Here is an 8,575-nt window from a genome sequence, read left to right on the forward strand (position 1 = left end):
CTTGTTCCTGAAACAGGTTCATTTTTGTCTGTCATCGGGAAAGCCAAACACCGAGACAACGAGATTGCAGCAGAGAGTTTAATCACAAGGCAGCCACGTGAGGAAACAGGAGAAGGAGTCTCAAATCTGCCTCCCTGAAAACAGGGTCTCAAGGATAGTCATGGGGTGACGGGCAAGGTGGTCTGAAATGTGGAGATAGACGGTTGCAGGTGAGGACAGGTGAGTGAATGGATGGTCTGTGCAAGCGTAGTCAGACTCCACGCCTCTTCATAGGACCCATGCTCACAAAATGGTGGCATTAGCATGATCTGAAGGTGGAGTTTTCAGTCTCTTTATTTCAACAGATTGCTTATTGGACATCTGCGTGGGCCCAGTTGATGAGCTGGTGGTCTCCACCAGCCTGAAGTGGACAAAGGGTTCTAATTCCTGTAAAACAGCTCACACTTCCATTACACCCCTCACATGACCCAGGGAGATGTTATCTATAGGAGCCTAGTGGGAGTCAGAGAGCATATTGCCCAAGCAGCGCAGTTAACAATGGGTGGGTTAAACAGCTAAAAGCTATAATCAGTAATTGCAGAAAGGAAAAAACACTTCAGTTACTAGCTACTTAATCATCAGTGACTAACTGTTTACTGGTTTCAGTCTCTATAGGAGATCTCAATTCTAAAATTTAAAGAGTCTATTGTTAATATTCTAAATAATCTGTAATCAACAGTTTTCAGGTACTACACTCTGTAGTTTTGTGTTTTTAAACTGTGCTTCAGTCTGCCTTGGGCTTGCTTTATGTCATAGATATGAATATTCATGAGGTGCAAAATGGGCACTGTATCTGGACTCAATCTTACTAGTATGACATCAAGCATGAGACAGGCATCTAAGTCAGGCTGGGGGCGGTGAGGGGGCCTTCTTGGAAAGGCAGAGAGAGGAGTGTCTATTGTGGAAATGGTGAGTTGTTTAGAAAGGCTGGTGTGTGGTGAGGGCATGTGTGTGCACGAGGCGGCAAGAGGTGCGGACAGAAAGTCGTGCTCAAATCAGGTTTTGGAGAGCCTGCTGTGGTCAGCGGAGAAGTTGGTATTTGGTCTGAAGGAAGGTGGTGGTGGGGTGACGGTGTGGGGGGTCACAGCAGCTGTGAGAGCGAGATTGGGAGGAGATGCAAGAAAACAAGACCACAGAGTATTTAAGCGGAAGTGACAGGATTTGATGTGTGTTTATAGCATTATCTCTGGAAACTGAGTGGAGGCTGGATCGGAGGGAGGAGACCAGAGGTGAGCATGTAGATTAGGAGGGTGTTGCTGTAAACCAGGTGGGAAAGACCAGGGCCTGGGTCCTGCGGGTGGGAATGAAGAGGGGGAGTACCTGAGGAGATGTTAGTGAGGCAGATTTTTACAGAACTGCTGACTGGTTTGAAGTAGAGTGTAAACAGGTTACAGTTCTCTCCCTCACTTTGTTTCAAAAATCTCCTTGCATGTGTTTCTGTATTCCTGAGACCAAATTGTGGGAGGAGTAATGGTAACGTGCTTTTGTTTACTTTGCAAAATTTATGTTTTTCTTTTAGATTCAGCATAACATTTTTATACTCGTTTCAGAGAAGGTGCGTGAAGCCACCTTTTGACTTTTTGAGGCATGTTAAATGGAGGTTTTTCAAAATAAATTTCAAACCTTCTTATTTTTGTGAAGGCTCCGAACACAGACGGCAGAGCAGCATTTCAGTTCAGTGTGCAGCCGCTGGGCTGATCCTCTTTGTGACCTCCGGCCTTGAAGACACATCCATTATGCGGGACATGCGGTCGCTGGAGTGCCACGGCATCTTGGCTGTAGTCACAGCCTCTCCCAGACCACACACGCTCTGCTCCTACAGGCTCGTATACCTCTGTGTCTGTCTGTATAGACAATATGTTTGTAGTTTATGTTTTTACCGGTGTATCATTTGGTCTTTATCCAGAATATTTGAAGAGTTAAGTTGTTCTCGGTAAATGAATTTTCTAGGTAACTGAACAACTCTTCTTTCAGGAGTAACTGTTTTAAAAAAATTAAAATTTGGTGGAATTTTTCTAATGCATTTCAAATACTGCTCTGCCTTGTTAAAGTAAACTGAACATAATTTAATATTTTCTTAAAGACTCAATGTTGTCATAAAAATTCATCACTTGATTCTGTGGCAATATAATTATTTGGTATTAGAAAAATGGTATTTCTTTGATCATAAGTACAACGTGCTAATTATGGAAAATATGAACAGTATAAAAAAAGGAAATAAAAATTACTTATAATCTGGGGCTGGCCCAGGGGCGCAGCGGTTAAGTTCGCACGTTCTGCTTTGGCGGCCTGGGGCTCACTGGTTGGGAAGTACAAGCAACCACTAAGTCCGGATCTTCCACCTGGCACTTCAGTCCCCTTAGATAGTGACTCTGGCCCCAGGTGAGAGCAAACGACCTCATGACTTAGGAAAGCATAGGAGTCTCACCCAGACCCATGGACTGTGGGTTCTCCCCTGCTCAGCTTCCGTGAGTAACGGCTGCTAGTGCCCCACAGCCAAACCCTTCTCCTGAGAATCACTCTCCGTCCTTGGGAGGATGGGCAGGGAGGAGGGTAAGCGGCCTTGCTTGGAAAAGTCTGGAAGTTTATATCCTTTCCTCAGAAGCAGCCCACAGCCATTGACTGACTAACAGAGGGTACAGAAGCCCAACCCTATTGCCTCGGGTTGGGAAGAGTTTGTGTTATTCCTACTCTAGCAGTGCTGTCCAATGGAAACATAATATGAGCTGTTTGTGTAGTTTTTAATTTTCTGGTAGCTACATAAAAAACCAAACAGGTGAGATGTATTGAATAATATATTTTGTTTACCCACAAATATCCAAAATGTTATCATTGCAATAGGTAACGTTTGTAAAATTATTAATGAGCTAGTTGACATGGTTTCGTTCATTCAAGATCTTGATTTCTCGTCTTACTCCTGTAGAACATTGCAGTTTGACGAGCTGCATTTCAAGTGCTCACTAGCCCCATGTGGCCAGTGGTGACCAGGTTGGACAGTGCAGCCCTAGGGTGCTCTGTAGAATCTGGCTGAGGCTGGACTTCAACCGAAACCACATCTTTGCTCAGCTCCTTCCCCTGCCCCATCCCGCGTCCTTGCCTTCTCACCAGTGTCTCCGGAGAGCACTCCCTCTGTAACACGCTGGCACGAGGATCCCCATCTCAGACTCTGCTTCTAGGAAACCCAGTATAAGATGAGAATGTTTAAAATCAAAGGCAACAACGATCAGGCAAATGAAAATCCTTGATACTGTTTATTTTCTGCTAAGTTATACAATTTGTGCCAGTTACTTAGAGGGTCTGTAATTTTTTAAAATTTTATTTATTTATTTTGTGAGGAAGATTGGCCCTGAGCTAACATCTGTTGCCAATCTTCCTCTTTTTGTTTGAGGAAGATTGTTACTGAGCTAACATCTGTGTCCATCTTCCTCTGTTTTGTATGGGATGGTGCCACAATGTGGCCTGACCAGTGGTGCTAGGTCTGCGCCTGGGTTCTGAACCTGTGGACCCTGGGCCTCCCAAGCGGAGTCCGAGAACTTAACCACTACACCACCAAGCCTGCCCCAAGGGTCTGTAATTTTTATGAGACACTAGCATTTTAGATAATCTGAGAGATCAGCTTTGAAATATACAATGAATTTTCAGAAGTATGATTTTAAGTTGCAAGTGTAGGAAACATTGATTAAAAACTGCATTTAAATTGTTTAAGAGAATTTGAAATTCATCATATTTAAGACTTAAAATTTTTAGAGTTACAAGACACAAGTGATAAGAAAAGTTATGCAAGACAGACATTTCAAGTCTTAAAAATTCAATGCATTTTAACATGCATTTAAGATTTAAGGGAATTAATTGTTTATAAACTGTGGGTGAGGTTTTATTTTCTGGTGGAATTGAATATGTTCAATTTGTTAATCAACCATTTATCAAAGAATAAGAAAAAGAAATTTTTATGTAAAATTTTTAGTTCTCTCTATATTATCATTTATAAGTTAAACTTAATGGTTTGTGGAAAATTATAATTTTGAATTTATACCGTAAATTGGCTAATAATTTTAACTCCAACTTTGGGACATTATAAAACTCACATTAACCTCTAATCCAGATTGTTTTTCTCTTAGAAAGGGAAGAGTAAAAGATAAAAAAGTTTTATCTGGTGTCAGCTCAACGCTTTCTTCCCCATCCCACATTTTTCCCACCACTGTTAAATGAACAGTATCCTTTATAAAGATTTCTTTGGGAATATTGTCCCTTACTTTAATTTGGTTGCTTTTAATGTGGAAAATTCCTTGTCCTCCCTAACAGGTCCCAGCTTCGGTCAAACCCTTAGGACTTGGGAGTATCACCAAGTTTTAAGTGTGTCTGGGAAAGCTGTGGATGCTTAGCTTGTGTTTCCTGCCACATTCCTGTCTTCAGTGCAGACTAAGACCAGGGCCTCTGGTCTCCACACGCAGGAGAGGAGCAGCCTGGGGCAGGTGCCCTGCCCTCTTAGATTCTCCTACTTGGGTCTCCCATAAACGGAGGGGAACGTTTTCTCTGATGAGCCTTTTTTCTCCCATAGGCGCACAGCTTTAGTTTCTGGAGGACTAGGGCGGATTTCTTAAGGGTAGAGTCTTTCATAGATTTACATCTTGCAGCAACTTACACAAGAGAGTGGGAGCTTCAGGCTCACCAGACCCCAAGAAGTCCCCCTTCCCCGCTGAAACTGACATATATTGCAACCTCCCAGGTGTCAGGAGGAGGGTTTCCAAGTGGTCCCGTGTATGCTGCCTCTGAAGAGTCCCTCTAATGGGAAGCAAATCACAGTGTTGCTCAGGCCAGACAGAGGTCACCGCTTTTCTGGGCAGCCTTGTGCACAGAGCTGGGGAACTGGCCTTTCAAGTTCCCCCAGACCTTGTTTTTTAGATCTTTGGCTCAGGAGCGGATGTAAATCTCAGCTGGTGGCGCCATGATTAATGCACCTCTAAGGGTCAGCCAGTATTGCACCTATCTATTTCTACTCCTAAATTTCCTTCACTAACAATGAGAATTCTGGGCAGATTATGAAATCTGAGGGTCTCTTTAACTTACTCCCCATATTAATGTGCTTCAAGTAATCCTGATTTTCTAAACTGCATGCATGCATGGTGTCTTGTCTGATGGGCCCTTGCAAGAGTCCCCCAAGTCATGTTATGGAAGCAGAGATCTTTTGTCCCTTTGCTGTTGAGTGGCTAGAACTCCAGTCCTGACAGTTGTCCACATCGCTAGAGACTCCTTTGACTGTTGTCAGGCCTGCTACTAAGACATCCCTGAAGGCTTTGCAACCCAATGTAATTCCTTATTTCAGAGGTAAAGATAAAGGATGTATAGTGGTGCTTGGGATTCAATGTTGTCCCTTCAGGTGGCCCTGGAATAAGAATCTAGACATAAGCGGGCTACACTGTTTACGCTTGGTCAGGAATATGACAGCTCAGAAACTGTAAGGACCAAACTTGAGGGTGATAGTTCTTTCTAGCCAGGGTCCCTCCGTTTTGACATGCCGGAAGCCAGATCTCCAAATCTGGTGTTGTAGATTTGTCAGCTCTTGATTAGGAGAGTCAGCCCCATTCAATTGGCCACACAGTCTGACAGCATTGCTGCACTCATCTCACTCGACCTTCTGCTCTAATAGTCTGCAGATCCAGAAAAATCTCACTGGACCTTTCAAACACAGCCATCTCGATCTGCAGTCATTCACATTTTGCTATCAGTGCCCTTTATGGCTTGCTCATCCCTAATTCAAGGTTTGACTTGTTTGATAATGAATCAAACCAGGGAGTAGGAGGAGAATGAGAATGAGAATGAGACTCAAGCAAAATTGGGTCTGAAGGTTTTTTGTGCCGTGTCTTCAGGTGATGATCATGGTGAGGAACACCGGTGCTTGCTCTAGTGAGCTGCTTTATGTTAGCTAAGAGGTGCGCCAACCTCTGGGCATTGACTTTTGCAGAACCCACCTGTGCTCACTACAGGAAAGGGCCCTGGGAAGCTGCTGGAGGAAATCTGATTCAGGTGTCCCAGGACCATGGCTCCTAACGCAACGTGGCTGGGAGTGTGAGGAGACAAGGTAGTGCCTGGAGGATGCAGTTCCAGGCAGTGACCCTGAAACTCTGCCTTCATGTGTCTTCAATGTTTTCATTTTTGACTTATGTGCCTTTTTTTTTTTAAAGATTTTATTTTTTTCTTTTTCCTTCCCAAAGCCCCCCGGTACATAGTTGTATATTCTTTGTTGTGGGTCCTTCTTGTTGTGGCATGTGGGATGCTGCCTCGCCGTGGTTTGATGAGCAGTGCCATGTCCGCTCCCAGGATTCGAACCAACGAAACACTGGGCCGCCTGCAGCGGAGCGCGCAAACTTAACCACTCGGCCACGGGGCCAGCCCCAACTCATGTGCCTTTTTAATGTCCAAGCTAGCTTCCAGGTGACTGCTGTAACAATTCATGTGTGCTAGGTAAATTAAAGCATTATTATTTGGGAAACCTTGATATTGGATTAAAAATTCATTAATTTTATTGCAAGAAATTTTAATATTACATTTGTCAATTGAAAAACGTCATTATCGGTTAAAAGTCCTGTCAGTTGTGGATTTTTAATAATTGGCATGAGTGAGCAAAGTGTCTTATTGACCAGGAACATAAAAAATTTCAATAATTCAAGAATCAAGGATTTCAAGAAATTATTATTAAAAGTTTTGATAAAATATTATAGTGTTTCAAGCGTAAAATCTATAGTAGTGTTACATCTAGGGGAGTAAGCTCAGGTTTCTCATGAAAATTTTGCAAAGATTTGTTTGGAAGTTTTATAGAACTTCAATGTTAAATATATTCCTTAATATTTTATATTTTTATAATTTTATAATGCAAATGAAATATAGTGAAGTGTTTTCTATGTAATTCTTTTGTTTACTCGAGCGTGCTGTGCAGCTATTACCAAATTCTCTTGGTGCCGTGACATGGGAGGGGAAGCATTGCCCTACAGGAACAGCAGTACGTGTGCCCCAGGAAGCTAAGACATTATACCACTACTTGTGATTGCGAAGAATGGGAAGCCCTTTAAATACCCACTAATGTGGAAACGTAGTGAAGCCATACTAAAGAATATTATGCAGCAGGTGAAAGAATGTGTTAGATCACTAAGTTCTAACAGAAAGATCTCTAAGAAGTATTATGAAATCAAAATGAGGACATGGCATTTTACTAATGCTGATAGGAGACATATATTTATAATAAATAATATAATCTGTGATAGCTTTGCTTTTTACAAATAGGTTGTATTAATGCATTTCTTATGTAATTGAAATTCAATTTATCTTGAAAAAGTGTTATGATACAATATAGTAAAATAGGAGAGTGGTCTTAATTTTCTTTTGAAAATTTCATAAAATTACCAAGTTTTGTATAAGAGACATGACCTGAACAACACTAAATTCTGCACATTCTATATAAATGATTATATGTTGAGGCTCAGTGATGACTAGACAGCCCTCCCTCTACGTGGTGCAGAGCAGATTAAATTAATTAAATCCGCCCCCCCAAATAAACTAATCAGAGATATCTTTCCCTATAGAGCTGTAGAAAAAACTTGAGGCCTGCTGTAAAGTATTTCAGAAATGGATTTACCTGCTATGTTGGTCAGGACTGACGTGCCAGAATGTGAAAACAATCCTTGGCGTAAGTAAGGCTTCTGCAGTCTGCGAGGCACCAGCAAGTTCAGCGTCAAAGGCATTCTCAAACCTGGCCGCATTCTCCTTTTTCCCAGTCCCAACAGCTCGATCCCAGTTAGGGAAATTAGGCAGAGGACAGTCATCCTCGCCAAAGTACTGAGAGTTTGAAACCAAGCCATGGTTAGCACCCCTCGAGTATTCAGAAGTCCAAACAACCAGAAAGTAGCTGAAGCTGGACGTCTTTTTGGTAGCTGTGGATCTGGGCACCTGGCATAGAAAGGCTGAATTATATAGGTAGACAGTAACAAGGTCTGAGTAGCTATTCCTAAGGGATAAACAGAAAGTTTGATCCAAAGACTGAAGAAAGAAACAGAGACCTTTTGAGGAAATAACAGGGCTCTCCACTCCTGGAAGGTCGTCCCCAGCCCTGCATGACTGAGAGTGGCGATGACAGTCACTATGGCACCAGCAGCCCAAATGCTCAGGGAGACAGCTACATTCAATGAGGAGTATTTTAATACCCCTTTAGGAGACTCAAAGATTCCTGCCCCTATATGGCACTAAATAACATATTTCCAGGGAAGAATCCTATTACCCTCAGGAGTTGCATGCTTTTTCCTTTTTCCTTCTGTTTTAGTCCTGAAAAAATAATTTGATATTTGTGTATGGATTGCTAATTTTTATACATTCCCCCCATGATTCTTCTGTAACGTGCTTTCTTGATTTAGCCATCATCTTTAAGGCAATAATAAGCATTATATTATTGCACTTAACTTTGTTCTAAAAATGATTAACTTGTGAATTGTTCTAAGATTTTGTGAACTCTTTTTAAGGCCACAGTTAAAATGTTTCATGTGTTAAT

General features: G+C 42.1%; 1 pseudogene; it reads right to left on the reverse strand.

The window, feature by feature from the left end:
• Positions 1-1,034: 1,034 nt before the first annotated feature.
• On the reverse strand, positions 1,035-8,323 carry LOC138915658 (solute carrier family 7 member 12-like; annotated as a pseudogene).
• Between the last annotated feature and the right edge of the window lie 252 nt (positions 8,324-8,575).

Source organism: Equus caballus, chromosome 9, assembly GCF_041296265.1.
Source record: "Equus caballus isolate H_3958 breed thoroughbred chromosome 9, TB-T2T, whole genome shotgun sequence".
Taxonomy (NCBI): Eukaryota; Metazoa; Chordata; class Mammalia; order Perissodactyla; family Equidae; genus Equus; species Equus caballus.